General features: G+C 48.6%; 1 protein-coding gene across 6 annotated transcripts in view; it reads left to right on the forward strand.

The window, feature by feature from the left end:
• Gfra1 (GDNF family receptor alpha 1) overlaps nucleotides 1–14,672 on the forward strand; it is a 225,658-nt gene that overhangs the window by 171,363 nt on the left and 39,623 nt on the right. The window lies entirely within an intron of this gene.

Consider the following 14,672-nt stretch of genomic DNA (forward strand, 5'->3'; position numbering starts at 1 on the left):
GTTATGTGGTAGACACTAAGGCGCTTGTATCTTAGTTGGCTGTGTGTACCTGTGACCAGAATATCTGTGGGAACAACTTAAAGGGAGAAAATACTATCTTGGCCCCCAGCTGGTAATTGCTTGCTGTGTCTGGCCCTGCGAGGAGACACCATGATGGTGATGGGGACTTGTAGCAGAATCTTCTCACTTCATGGTGGCCAGGACAGACAGGGACCTGGGACAAGATGCAGCTCACAAGGATACAACCCCAGTGACCTAATTCCTTCATCTACACCTAAAGTTACCAGAGCTGAACATAGTCTCAGCAACTAGGGACAAAGGTTTCAACACGTGAGCCTTTGGGGGAAATCCTTAATTGCAAACCCTAACAGTGTGGTAGTCACGAGCCTGCTTAGATCTTTTCAGGGTAGCCCCAGTGCCCATCAAATCTGTATCCTCATTTTGTGTATGAAAGAGGAGACAACCAGTTGTCCATAGGCTGACCGTGGCCTGAAACAGGAATCAAATTATCTTGAGTGCCAGCTGATAACGTATCCCCAAACAGAGGCCTTGAGGGCAGTTACTCCGAGAGAAGCCCTCCTTCCAAAAAGGACCTTCAAGCGGTGGGTACCCTGAGCAACTTGGAGAGCTGATGTGTTTTACTTGATTTGTATTTCCTCATGAACACTTCTCTGGTTGTCAGGAGGGAGCGTGGGATGGGCTGGACTGAGAATACCATCTAGAGTACAGGAAGGGGTGTGTCTGGGTGTCTAGGAGGTGCCAGGAAATGCCGTCTGACTGGGTTTCTGATACCAAGCCATGCAGGAGAGTTTCCCTTCCTCATGTGGGAGACAGGCCAAACTTTCTTCTTCTCAGGAGAACAGAGGGCAGTGGCCTCAGGCACTTCCAGAACCCAGCAAATGGCTTGTCTCTTTGCCAAGTCTATACTCCTGAGGGTCTTAAACATCCTGCCCCCTCCTGTGAAGGAAGCGTGGCACCTGCCACAGTGTCCCTGGGTGGTCAGAGTGGGAAGAACCTGGAGAGAAAGGACAGCAGGGTGTATATTGAAGGCTCCTTGATTGTAGGGAGGGAGGCTCTGATCCTGCCTTCTGCCCTTGGAGATGCCCATTGGGTGTGTGCCGTGCATGGGGAGATCAAGACATGGGTAAAATGCAGTGGCTGGACCGTCAGAGATTTAGACTTACATACTTTCCTGTGCTGCGTGGGCTCTATGGAGGGTCCACACGTGTGTCTGCCCTTGAAACGGAAGTCCACGAGGAGAGAGTCCCGGGAAGGCCAGCCCCAACTAGGAGCCTCCTGTCGATACTTTTGGTGTGGTCTGTTTGAGGGAAGGCCTATGTGTCCTAGTGAACTCTACTCCTGAAAGCAATGCTGGCTCTGGAATGACATACTGGTTGGTGTCTTTGATGACCCCTACTGTAACATGAGGGGGCCGGCTTGTTGGGGTTTTCGTCCTGCCCGGTACCCCACAACTGGCAAATCCCAAAGAGAAATCACACACAAGACTCCATAAGGTTATAAACTGATTGGCCCATTAGGTCAGGCTACTTATTAGCTCTTATAACTTTTGTTACCCCATTATCCTTATCTATATCAGCCACACGGCTCCATACCTTTCTCAGCTGGGCAAGTTACATGCTGCCTCTTCGGTGGTCTGCGCAGGAGTGGCTGAGGGAGCTTTCTCCTCCCTAGCCTTATCCTATTCTCATTGCCCCGCCTCTACTTCCTGTCTGGTTGACCTGCCTATACTTCCTGCCTGGCCAATCAGCGTTTTATTAAATACATGATTGACAGAATACAGATAATTCTCCCGCACCACCCTAGGGATGACCATAGCCCGGGAGTAGGGCTGCTCGGAGATAGGGCTCGGTCCCAGATAACTCTCCACATAGGGTTGCCCCAGGCTGTAGTCAAGCCTTACTGAACAGTAATAACAAATATTACATTTGTATCAATCATAAGCTCTATTAGACCGTGCTCACTAATTTGGTCATTGTACTTTATTGGCCTCAGTAAGATCACTGATAGACATTTAGATGAGATCAAAACGGAGGCAGATGTTTAAGAGCTGAAGTAACAAAGAATGAAGTTGGTGAGGTGAGCTTTGCCCTAAGAGGGTGTGGGTCTCTTCTCCAAATCTGGTTCTAATCCTATCCAGGTCCATGGCTGGGCAGATCTGGGCCTTAATGGAGCCAGTGTACCCGACTGTGGATGAAGGCGAACCTAAATAAGAAGGTTGTGATATGTTTACACACAGACACACACAGACACACACAGACACACACACACAGACGCACGGTTCTAAATGAATGCAGCTACTGTCTGCACCGTCTAGAAGAGCTAGCCAGGCTTAGGACAGTTTCTGCTCATCTGAGCCTGTTATATGGATGAACATATAGACCCTAGCCATCCATAATGAGTTGATTAACAAACAATCAGAGCTTGGCATTTAGATTTATTTACTCACACATCCAAGTATTAACTAAATTTCGACTTTGCTCTGGTCATAATTCTTGGTGCCCGCTCTCTGGTGGCATTGTCAGGATTGTTCTAAAGGTGGAGATCTGCAACTGAAAGTGGTAGAGAGGTTGGCAGCCTCGAGTCTGAAACGGGCACCTTCTGGAGACTCAGAGAGAGACAGAGAAGAGGCTTGGTGGGAGTGCTTAGTGACAGCCCCGCTCACTGTGTGAACCAGTCACTTCCACAGCAAACCAGGCCAAGAAGCTGAGGGACCGTTTCTAGAGACCAACTTGTGTAAACCATGGGACTCAGCTCCTTTGTCTGTGAGGAGAGGAGAGGGAAATGTTTCATATGCAGCTGGGAGAGCCATATAAAATGCAGATAGTGAGACGGGGTGGAGTATGCTACAGGAGACATTAAGGAGAAGGAATTGCTAAGAGCAAGACCTAAGGGTTTCCGTGAGCAGGAGCGGTTCATTCCCTTGATGCGTACCCCCACGAGTGCCTGCCTCCTGCGCGGTTGTGGTATTCTCTGTGCCCTGTCTTGGAAGGAAGATATTAGAGAGCATCTATTTGCCACGCTTACGTCTGTTGACTCTAAAACACCTTGCCTGAAAGAAAAATGGCCTAGTGCATATTTACTGTTGAATAGAATCCTCCTTAGGAAGTCTGCAAGCCCATTAGAGATTAGTAGGGGACCTTATTTTCATACTTCTCTAGGTTTGTCCATGGGCGTGCAGGTCATTAGTCACTCGAGCGTCTGTTTCTCTGCACACTCTCTCTGCTTCTTCCTTGGTTCCTCCAGCGTGATGCAGGTGAATCAACAGCCCATGGGACAGATCTTGGGGCCCAGGCACCTCAGAGGAAGTTAGGGCTTGAGAGTCACAGCAAGAAGGAGGGGCTCTGCAAATTATGAACATTGAGGGAGTACGTAATTTTAATTTTTCAGCTTCTGGGGAACCCCCCCCCCTTTAAAACCAAGACTCGGATAAAGAAAGCAGCATTTGGGATAATTTCTAGAATTTACTTGGTGCTTCCAAAACTCATTAGCGTTCAGACAGGTCATTTGACCGTGAGCATCATGATGTTAAGTTTCTGGTCTCTCCGCGCCATTCTGAGAGTAGTCAGCTCCCCTTAAAGAACGCAGGCCTGGTGATCCCGTCTTCAGGTTGGTGGTGCGCTGTGTATAGGAGCTGCGTGCAAAATTGCGCTGCCTGCGTGTTTCTGGGTTGTGGGCTCGTTGTCTTGTGGGATGTTCTGATGTCTTTGAAGATGATGAAGACTTGCTGTAGAAAGGCCTTTGGGCTCCGTGGAGGGAAGGAGCCTGGTGTCTGTCTTGACCGTACTGAGTGCTTGAAGACTTTGAACACATGGACTGCGGCCTGGAGTGGAGTTATGTATCAAGTTATTAGCAGACTGAGTTCTACAAGTTTCAGGCTGGAAATCTAAACCCTAGCATTTCAGAGAGGTCCCAAGGCCAGCATGGAATCTATGGGCTGGTCCAGCGCAGAGTTATGGATCCTGGTGCTGATGCATTTCCTCCTTTGCCTTGGAACCAGGAACAGCTGGGAAGAGGTGCAAGCTGTCAGATGCGCTTAACCCCTCCTCCTCCGTTATAGCTGATGGATTTGCTGTCATTCACTCTGAAAAAGTAAATCACAGAAAATTGGGGTACTTGCTTGAAGTGTCATGGTTAGTAAGTAGTTGAATTTAAATATAATTTCTAGTCCATCAGCAGATTTGGTATTCAGAGCGCCTGCTGTTTATGTTGTTCATGCAGGGGTGTTTGCTTAATAAGTTACCACAAACCTGGTGGCTTTTAACAACGTGAACTCCTCCTCTCATAAGCTTGCAGTTCACAGTGGCCGCACTGGGCAGTGGTTGGGGTAGTCAGACTGGGCTGTGGTTGGGGTACTTGCTGGGCTAAGTTCTTTCTGTATGCCCATGTCTTGTTCTCACTTCTTGATTTCTTGGCTCATAGGTCTGTCTGTCTGTCTGATACTCATGCCATCAGCATTGTCATCTTCCTCTTCCTCTATTCTTCTCAAGCCCCCTCCTTAATGAGATCTCACTGTGTAGCTCAGGTTGACCTTGAATTTGAGATCTTCCTGCCCTGGTTTCATGAATTCTAGGATTTCCAGCATCCACCACTGTAGTGCAAATTGATTTTAATAATAGTAATAAAAACCTGAGTCAGATGTTAGGGGTGAAAACTGAAAGATCAGAGAAGCAGAGCAGCCAGCCACTAGTTCTTACCTCTACCGAATCCTTAGATCTAATTGGGTATCCTGTCTCTCCAAGTCCTCAGACTAAACGCTCTGAGCTCCTGCCTCCTCCTGCCTTAAATTCCTCTCTCCACCCAGCCATATCCCTTCCTGTCTCCACCTCCCTGTGCTGGGATTGCTGACCTGCCTCTCACTTGCACTCTTAAGGGCCATTGTGATTGCCTTGTTCCATCAGACAAATTCCTTTCACCATGTGAGTAAGGGAGACAACTTTAGGAATAAAAAAGCCCACAGGCCTATGCATCCTTTCATGTGTGGTTTCCTCACACACGTATCTGTTTTAATTCTTCAGGTGTCATGGATTGTGTTAGTCACTGACTTTGCTCCCCAGGGATGTTCGAAAGCTCAGCTCCAGATCTGTAGTTTCCCCCCATTCAGCAGGGATATGTACATTCTAAACTCTTCCTGTCTGTGGGCCTCAGCCCCTCGCTAATGCTTCCCTTGACTCTGTTGTAGGGTAGCTACAACAGAACGCATCTCAGACTTGTTTCTGAGGCAAGAGTGAGCCTGAATAATTAAATGAAGGCCACAGTGGGTGACCTTTGCTCTCCAGAGTCCCTGAGCTGCTGTTGATATGAGAGTTGAGTTCCAGGATGAATATGAAGCCCCTCCTGAAATTCTCCCCTGCAGACACAGGGCCTCTGAATTCTACATGACGTCAATTCGCCCCATGTTGGTCTGAAGCCTTACTGTGTAGCTCTCCTGGTGAAAGATTGGTTGAACATCTAGATTTATATTTCTCCCTGTGGCCAAATTGTCACAAAACTGATTTATTAATTTTCCCTGCAGAAATATCAAGGGCTTATGAGCTAAGAGTTACTCTAAAGGGATTTAGCATATTTGTCACCTGCGGTTATCCCGGCAGACCACTGTTGGGTGGCTGAGAACGTTTTGATTGTTTCATCAGCCAGAAAGCCTCCAATTTCTTGGCTCCTTCAATTTCTTCCCTTAAAAACAAGCACCGCGAAGCTAGATTTCCTGCGCTAATAGACGTAGCGTGTCGTGGGCAATGCAAACAACTTTATTTGACTTGGAGATGCAGCACAGGCTGCCTGTGATCTTTCTGCGCTCCTCCTGGTGTCTGTGGTCTGTTTAGACTGCAACTCTCAGTTTGTGCATGGTGAGGAGTCAGCCGTGGGTAGTCAGGGAGGAAGCCCAGCTGAAGGGCAACCCTGGGACACCAGCTCAGAGGCTACTTAAAGCCGCTTCCTGGTTGGGAATGGGTTAGCTGCCAATACTCATGTCTGACTTTGCAAAGTTGCCAATGTGAGAGCAGCTGTCCGGCCATGTCAGCTCCCTGGTGTGTGCTGACTGATAACTGTCAGTGCTCACGCGAGGTGGCTTCGGGTGGAGTGCCAGAATTGATTGGATGCCAACTGGACTACCCTTGGGGCCACCGCAGTGTGATGTGAGCTGAAAGGGTAAGGATGCCCAGTCCTGCCGCTTGTCTTATCTGAACCTGGAAGGCTTCTGATTGCAGAAGACATGGGGAAGCTGCAAGATACCCATGTGATGCCCAGCTCCTTCCTCAGGCTGAGCTCCGTAGAAAGCGCTGTAGGGTAGGCTTGGAGTATGGGGAGGGAAGCCTGGGACCCAAGTGCTGAACCCTTGCCCTTGGGTCAAGGACAGGAAAATAAGGGGATAGAAATGATTTGGTTATCTCCATAGTCCTGGTCAGTGTTAACCAGAGTAGAGCTGAGCAGGGAATTGAGAAAACGGGGCTGAGACCTACTTAGGCACAGAGGCCTCCCTGATTCAGGGACCAAAGCACAGGGATGTCAGAGAGACTGTTGGGTCTAGTCACTTTGGCTGAGTTACCTCCAGTGAGCCAGCCAGTTCCAGGTTTAATAATCTTACTGTGAGTGACAACTTAAGGTGGAGGATGGAACCCAAGATGCACGAAGCTTTTAACATTTGCTCCAGAGAGGCTATGCTAGTGCTGGACTCTCAGACTCACTACTAGGCAGCTGGTAGATTTCGGCTCACCCCTAAAGCTGAGTTCTGCAGCCTGCGTCCAACCTCTGCTCCAGGAAGCCAGTGAAGAGGAGGTACAATGACAGAAAATAATACCCCCTACAGAATGTAGTTAATACAGGCTCGGGTTCCCTGAAAGATCCTGTCCAGATGTACACTGCAACAGGCTGCTGGATCTCAGATGTCCAGATGTGCACTGTAGCAGGCCACTGGATCTCAGATGTCCAGATATGCACTGCAGTAGGCTGCTGGGTCTCAGATGTCCAGATGTGCGCTGCAGTAGGCTGCTGGATCTCAGTTGTCCAGATGTGCGCTGCTAGTAGGCTGCTGGATCTCAGATGTCCAGATGTGCACTGCAGCAAGCCACTGGAGCACAGATGTCCAGATGTGTGCTGTAGTAGGCCTCTGGAACACAGATGTTCAGATGTGCGCTGCAGTAGGCCGCTGGATCTCAAATGTCCAGATGTGCGCTGCAGTAGGCCGCTGGATCTCAAATGTCCAGATGTGCACTGCAGCAGGCGCTGGAGCACAGGTGTCCAGATGTGCGCTGCAGTAGGCAACTGGATCTCAGGTGTCCAGATGTGCACTGCAGCAGGCTTCTGGATCTCAGGTGTCCAGATATGCACTGCAGCAGGCTGCTGGAGCACAGGTGTCCAGATATGCACTGCAGCAGGTCGCTGGATCTCAAATGTCCAGATGTGCGCTGCAGTAGGTTGCTGGATCTCAGATGTCCAAATGTGCACTGCAGGAGGCCGCTGGAGCACAGGTGTCCAGATGTGCACTGCAGCAGACCACTGGATCTCAAATGTCCAGATGTGCACTGCAGTAGGCTGCTGGAGCACAAGGGCGAAGGTCATTTACTGAAAACAGAAAGAGGAGAAATCTGTTCTGTGTCACTGCATCAGTTACCATCACAACACTCCAGCATTGTCTTCCCTGGACTAATATCAGAAGCTTGTTTTTTCAAGATGTTTTCATTCTGCATGAAATATTAGAAGTAGCAATGAACTTACTGATACTTCGTCACTGAAGAACGGCTTTTCTGTCTGCATCTCTTCCATAAAGTAGCTTTGTTCAAAACATCTTCATCCTGTAAGTTTTCATGGCTTGAAAGATCAAGGGGATAAAAAAACCCCATAAAAAGCTCCCCTTTCAGTCTTCACAGTTTGTTTTGGTCAGCGTTGATGGCATCAGCGTCATGGATGTAGCTTCCTCTGCATATGTGACAGGAAGGCTCCTGGAGGGAAGTGTGTATCTCCACTTGAGCTTGATGTATGTTTTATGGCAAACATTTCCCCTTGGGAGTGTCTGGGAATGAGGGGGAAAGGATGAAGGGTTGGGAAGAGAGCTGTGTTGAGCACCAGATATCATAAAGAACTCTTGTCATCGCGAGCCTTGTAAGGTAGCTTACCTGACATTGGCCCCATCTTCCAAAGTAAAGAAAGAAGTTGAGATAGGGAGTTCAGTCACCAAGTAGGGAGTCTGGAGTAGAGAGATGTTCCCAGAGCATTCAGCCTTCTACCGGCACTGTCGCTGAGGAAGCTCCGTCAGCCAAGTGATGGGAACGGACGTCCTGATGTTTAAAGGGGGTTTCCAGAAAATTTCTCATCCTTCCCTCCCTGCTGCCCAGGTTGTGATGTAGTCCAGGCTGTCCTCCAACTCACTGTGAAGCTGAACTCCAGGTCATTCTACCTTTGCTTCCAAAGTGCTGGGATTTGGGCCATGTACCACTACAGCTGGTTTCCTACTAGTGATCACAGCCAGGACTCCAAGGGTGCTAGACTGGCATTCTACCAAATTCAAGATTCTCGTTGGGACTGTATGGATTCTGGTGAACTACAAAGAGCCAAAGGAGAGAATAATTCACAGATAGGGTCACCCTCTCGTATGTAGGCCCTCACTGCATGCCCTGCCCCCACATTGCTTCACAATATGTAAGATATGTTAGTACCCACTGCCATCTCTAAAGGCAGACGAACATGAGGATGAAGTCCCAAGAACAAGTCTGTGCTGGATGATGTCAAGGCCCTAGGGAAAGGAAAACCAGCGTCTCTACTCCCCCCTCCCTGCAGAGCTGTTAGTGACATGTGACAGCTCCTTCTGCTGAGTATGCCACCTGTGGAAACCTGCCCTGGAACTCTGAGGTGGTGCCCCAGCCTCTGTTGCCTTGTGAGTTAGATGAGGGGTCTTTAGAGAAGGTCCTGTTCCATGCCCTCAGAGGAAACCAGGCATCATGACACTGGAAGCCTGACTGATGGCAGGATGGGTTGTGGGTAGCAGTAACATTGGAAAAACAAAACGTAGTGTTACATTGTCATTTGTTTGAGTAAGGCAGCCTTGTGTCTCGCAGGCGGCGTTTCTGAGATCTCCAGAAGGAAACCCCAAAGCTAAGACGTTAAGCAACATACTCAGCAGCTGTGGCTAGTGTCAGATGGAGGCCATTCGGGGTCACAGTTCTTCATCCGGGATCAGCATCACCAACCACATGGCTCTCATGCATGTGGTGTGTCCCGGAAAGCATGGGGTTCATAGTGGTCTAGGAGTTACGCCGACCTTGCTGGTACATGTTTGCCTATTCTTTATAACACGATTTTCCTAAAAGTTACAGAGAAAGTAGGTAAACGGTTTCCCCTTCCCACTGTCCGGAGACCATCTGCCGCTTAAGATGCGTCAAGACTTTATCATTGTAATCATTTTCCTAGCTCCATTTAGCCGTGTGCTCCTTTAATATGCTGTTTTCAACATCAGCCCGTTTTTCAGATCTCCTGAGGGCCTCGTGGTGTTTTCCAGCCCTTTCTTCTTGAAGTGTGGGGGGTGGGGGGCAGGGAGGCAAGCGTTTTCTGTAACTGAAGGCGATACATTTCTACATTACTGCCTATTCATTTCCTTTTCATTTTCTCAGATAAAAACAATCAGAGCTCATCACTGCCGTAGTCATGGAGATTTCATGTCTCCGTAAGAAATCCAGCGGTGGAGTTCCTTTGTTAATCCCATGCTGGACATTTGCGCTTCCTTGTTTAGACCGCAGCAGTTCAGGCAGGGAAGCCATGGAAGCCGAGTAGAGCATGGATTCATCACTCAGGGTCAGCAGGTGGAGGTGTGTGCATGAACAGTATCCCAGGGCTGCTGAAGCCATGCCTACAGTAGGTGATTAGATCGTCGATGCAGGAGCTGGTGATCGCACCACCTACCAAAACCTGACTTGTCGAGATGCCACAGCTGCAAACCCACCACAGACACCATCTTCACACTCTGTGAATTATTCACACTCTGGTCCTTCCTGTAGCCTGCCAGCTCCTTCTGCAGTGTGGCTTCCACCATTTGGACACGTCATCCTCTTCTGCCCAAGCAGAGTGGGTCCACATAGGTCCTAAGTACATCTCTGCTGATTGTCGGAGAGATCTAAGGAGGAGGCTTCACCACACACATGTTGCCCATGTTACCTGTCAGCTTAAACTCCTTCAGTGGTTCCTGTGCCTTTAGGACAAAATCCAAGCTGAGTTCATCAATTCATTCCCCTTCTAGTCTCACTTGCATCTGTATCTTCACCATCATATAGCCTGAATCCTGCATCCTGTGGCCTCCCTGTCCTATAGTCTGTATCCTGCATCTGTATCCTCACCATCCTATAGCCTGTGTCCTGCATCCCGTGGCCTCACCATCCTATAGTCTGTATCCTGCATCTGTATCCTCACCATCCTATAGCCTGTATCCTGCATCTGTATCCTCACCATCCTATAGCCTGTATCCTGCATCCCGTGGCCTCACCATCCTATAGTCTGTATCCTGCATCCTGCATCCTGAATCCTGCATCCATAGCCTCACCATTCCATAGCCTGTGTCCTGTGTCTGTATCCTCACCATCCTATAGCCTGTATCCTGCATCCTGTGGCCTCACCATCTTGTCTGATGTGGTTAGCAGTGCTCCTGGTAAGGTGTACGCTGAGTGTAATGGATGAGGGTCCTACTGGTGATGAATCTGGATGGAACGTGGCCATCTCTCAAACCCAACCATGGAGTTTTACTACTGGAAGAGTCCACACTGATACTTTTCTCTGCTGCAGTCTCCTCCTCGAGATAATGGAGTCCATGGTGAAGTTGTTGTGAGTGTTGAGTGTGTGACTGTGTTGAGCACATAAATCAGCACCCAGAACATGCACATCCTTCGTAACTGCTATCCCAGAATCACAGCAAACACAACGTGGTGTTGCCTGCTGCCTGCCACACTCTCCCGCACCCTTGATTGACAGTTGCATCCCTCATTCCGTCTCAGTCCCTACGACCTGACTTCTCTGAAGCCATTGCTGCTGTGGGTTGCAAGCGTTTGCAAGGGAGTTAGTGTGGGGTTTTCAAATCCAGGTTCTGCTGTTCCCTCTTTTACTCTAGGATTAAGATTTAAGTATAAAATTAGGATTAGGGTGAGCTGGGAGGTAGGGCAAAGAGGCAGGAGAAAGGCATGATCTGAGAAGGAAATTAACCCAAACTAGGTGTTAGGAAATGGTCACAGGGAAACCTGTTACTTTGTGTGCTAATTGAAACATTAGAAATAAATAAATCAAGTCAAAACTTGTAACAACAAAATATCTGCCAGGAAAGAACTAGTTCATTTGTAAAACTATATAAAGTCTTCACACACCTTGGGTTTTGGTTTTCTTAGCAGCTTTTCTCAACTGTTTTCAAGGGCTTGCTGACTGATGGAAAAGCAGTTCTCCCAGCACTCAGGAGATGGAGACAGGAGGGTTGGGAGTCCAAGGTCACTCTTAGCTGTCTGTCTAGTTTGAGGCCATCCTGGGCTATGTAAGACCTGTTCCTGTCACAATGGAACAAAACAAACAAAAAAAGAACGAGCCAAGGTATTATCATAATCCCTGTACCTGTTGCTATTGCTTCTGGGCAAGAAGCTGAGTTAAAGGTTGACAAGGTCTTTGTCATCTTCCTGTCAGAAGCACCAACACAGCAACACAGCGTTAGTCACTGCGCTGCCTCGAACACAGTTAGCCTCGACTACGACATGTAACCCTCGTCACTCAAAGCGGAGGACTGCGATTGGGGGAGACAATGTAAAGGACGAACTGTCTGTCCTTGGAAAAGACTGAAGCTGGAGTTTACCTGATGCCACAGGGCTTTATTTGGCACCAGAAAAATAGGAGTAGAAATCTGGCCCAGAGGACTTCTTTCGGACGGCCGGGATACAGCCCAGTCTTCCCCATAGGACCAACTGTATCATCATGCTTCTTCAACATGGTGCTCATTTATTGATCAAGGACAACCTGCTCTCTACCACTGACTGATTACCACAGTATAAATCCTCTGATCATGGTGTTTTCAATCTGCTACTCTGACGCCAAGCAGTCCCCACAGTTCCTCAACATGGCCCACTTGTCCATAGCAAGCTGACTCCAGCATACTAGTGTTTGGAATTCTTGTATCAGGTGATCCTCCTGCATCATAGAAGCCCCATCATCTCCACTGTGAGTGTGAGGGATCAGTGTGGAGCAGCTAGAACCCTAGACACGAGGGTGCTTTCACAGTGCCCATGTACTCACCTGGATTCTAGACTCTTTGCCCTTGCTACCCTGGTCTTGTACCCAGAGACACCGAGGTTCTTTTGGGGGGTTCTTGGTCTCAGTAATAAAAGAATTTCAAAACGGACTCAGAAGGAGGCTCGAGAACAGTTTATTCAATTTTATTTGAGTGTATGAGGAAAATTATAGTATAGATTAGGTGAAAATCCTGGCCACTGCCAAGAGAAGAGATGGGGGAAAGTCTTGTCCTTTAAGTTAGATATGGGATATATTTAAAGTTCAGAGCACCCCCAAGGGTGGAAGGGGGTAATGAGCTGAGAAAAGACTCCCCAGTCTTTCTTCCATGTAGGGACCATGTGGTCTTCATAGTGCTCCCCCACTGTAGGGACCGTGTGGTCTTCATAGTGCTCCCCCACTGTAGGGACTGTGTGGTCTTCATAGTGCTCCCCCACTGTAGGGACCGTGTGGTCTTCATAGTGCTCCCCCACTGTATTTCATTGGTGCTGTTTTGGCCCATGCTCTGCTTGCTGAATTATCCTGGTGAAGTGGAAGCTTCCTGTCTTCCTCTGAACACTTGCGGCTGCTTTCTTCCATTCTGAGTCTCTGGTCATAGGTCACAGCCTTACTGGTCCTAGAGCCTGGACCTTCATTCCTCTCTGAGGACTGTCAGGGTTCTGTTCAGAGCTGTATACTTTGTTTAGTTCTCCCAATCAGGCTTAGGCTTTCTGCAACTACTGATTCCATAGCCTTCCATTCCAGGGTCCATGTGAGTCAATTCCTGGGTTGTTAAGCAAGACAAGTCTGGTGGTATTAGCTTGTACGGAGGCACCGTAATCCCCACCACAGTGTCTTAAGTTAACAGTGTGCTCCAGAGACTCAGTATCACTTCCCAGAGCGGGTCGGTGGGGCGGTGGCAGCGGGGGACGGGGAGGCTCCAGGTCACTACTATCACCAGGTTCTGTGTGGAGCTGTCTGAGCTGGAGTCAGGTTAGAAACCCAGGGCCATTAGAGCATTAATTTCATGGCCAGGATTTTATTTTCCCTAAAATTAGCACTCCATTCAAGTTGAACGTCATCCGATCCAGTTGAGTAAGCCTGCGGCATCTTTAGAAATTTTCTGCAGAAAAGAAACCCTTTAGTAGAAGTAGTCAGGTCTGACGCCATTCCTTGTGTTTAGTGAAAGGCGGAGGGCACCAGCAAGGCCTTGACTGTGTTTGCGGTCCAGGTGTTCACACCTTCAGCGGCTCACCTGGTGGGGGAGGGGTGGTGTCCAGAGCCACATTGCTTAGCCTGCAGCCCTGTGAAGAGCCCACACCCAAAACGCAGAGCCCGCGAAGTGTACTGTGAGCTGTGACCACTGACCAGGACCTAGGAGGCCTTATGTAGTTAACTAGGTGTTGTAGATCATGACTATATTCCTAGCACTTGGGAGTCTGAGGCAGAAGGACTACAAATTTGAGGAAAGCCTTGACTACATAGCAAGACCTTATTTCAAAGACGAAACAAACCGGCCACCACCTCAAAACCTAGAAGAAATTGGACCTTTACAAACATTTAACTCCTACAGCTCTGCCCAGCTCAGTGCAGCGAACTTAGGCTCACTGGGATCATACCCAGCTAAACAAATTACAGTTTCTCTTGTGCAAAGAAGTAGAAGCAGTTGCGTATGTTAGCATGCAACCCGAGTGAAGGGTGCATCGCTGGGTAGCTTACCTCTCTTCGTCCATTGTGTCCTATAGAAACAGGACTGCTGTCTGCCAAGATTGCCTCAGAAGAGACCTCTTCTTATTCAGGGTTTCCCCAACAATATCGCCTGTAGATCCTAAAACAGCCCCATGGCAAAAACAAGCCCTCTTCCTCCCCAGACCAGTGAGTCCGTGGCTTCCTTTCACTTCTGTGTCTCCACAACTTCACCACCATTCAGGGATTCTTGACGAATCGTGCTTACCTTCGGAGTGTTCTGGGAATGCTAACAGCCATACCTTGGCTAAGAGACCCTGAAGACAAGGCCAGGAACAGGCCTGCTCTGCCCACAGAGAGCATCACCCACACCTCTTGACTTACCCTTCACTCCCAGCAAAAGCAGTTCTTTACCGGCATGGGACTAGCGACTTCACTGTGCCTGGGTTGGAGGGGAAAAAAAGACCTCAAGAGACAGAGACATGCATTTTTCAAGGCTCTAGGAATTATGGGAGCAGATGGCCTGTAGGATCCAATTTTGATGCCAGGAACATGTTTCTGTATAAAGTAAATATTTTCCCACTGTGAATCTCCGGTGAGCGTGTGGAGAAGCGTATTTCCTAAAGATGCAAATAAGCCTAGTCAGAAATAAATATTGAATGGAAACTTCAAAGCTTCTCGACTTCTCCAGTTAGAGACCCTGAAGATTTCTGTCCAAACAGGCAGACACATAGGTAGATGAAGGCTTG

The sequence above is a fragment of the Myodes glareolus genome, chromosome 7 (genome assembly GCF_982192425.1).
Source record: "Myodes glareolus chromosome 7, mMyoGla1.1, whole genome shotgun sequence".
Classification (NCBI taxonomy): domain Eukaryota; kingdom Metazoa; phylum Chordata; class Mammalia; order Rodentia; family Cricetidae; genus Myodes; species Myodes glareolus.